Source organism: Orycteropus afer, unplaced genomic scaffold (genome assembly GCF_000298275.1).
Source record: "Orycteropus afer afer isolate SDZICR_OR568_19922 unplaced genomic scaffold, OryAfe1.0 scaffold00060, whole genome shotgun sequence".
Taxonomy (NCBI): domain Eukaryota; kingdom Metazoa; phylum Chordata; class Mammalia; order Tubulidentata; family Orycteropodidae; genus Orycteropus; species Orycteropus afer.
The window spans coordinates 13,495,761-13,496,356 of NW_006921647.1; positions in this window are offsets into that span (position 1 = coordinate 13,495,761).

Consider the following 596-nt stretch of genomic DNA (forward strand, 5'->3'; position numbering starts at 1 on the left):
TTGGGTGAAGATTTACAGAGCAAATTCACTTTCCATACAGCAGTTCACATATACTTTGTCTCATGTCATTGACCACAGTTTACCACAATGCAACACTAAGCTGAAATTTTTAAGGCAGGAGACTGTCAGGCCTTTTCTCCCAAAGTGGCTGGTGGTTTTGAACCGCCCTTTTGCTTAGCAGCTGAGTGCTTAACCTATTGCACCACCAGAGTTCCTACACACACACACACACACACATACATACACACACAGAAAAAGAGAATGCATGAGTCAGAGTGTGAGCGAGCGAGACAGGGTGTGTGTGTCAGGTCAGACTCTGGAAAGCACAAATGTTTAAGTAAAAAAGGGTTCAACTACTAACCCAAAAGTTGTAACCCGAAGGCTGGCAGTTCAAATCCACCCACGGGCTCCTCAGAAGAAGAGCCAGGCAATCTCCTTCTGAAAATCCCATGGAGTATGCTCTACTTTGCAACATATGGGAGCCACAATGAGTCACAACTGAGTCAACAGCTACTTGTCATATATATATATATAGCTCAGGTAGCATAGTGGCTAAGGTACTTGACTGCTAACCAGAAGGCTGGCGGTTCAAACGC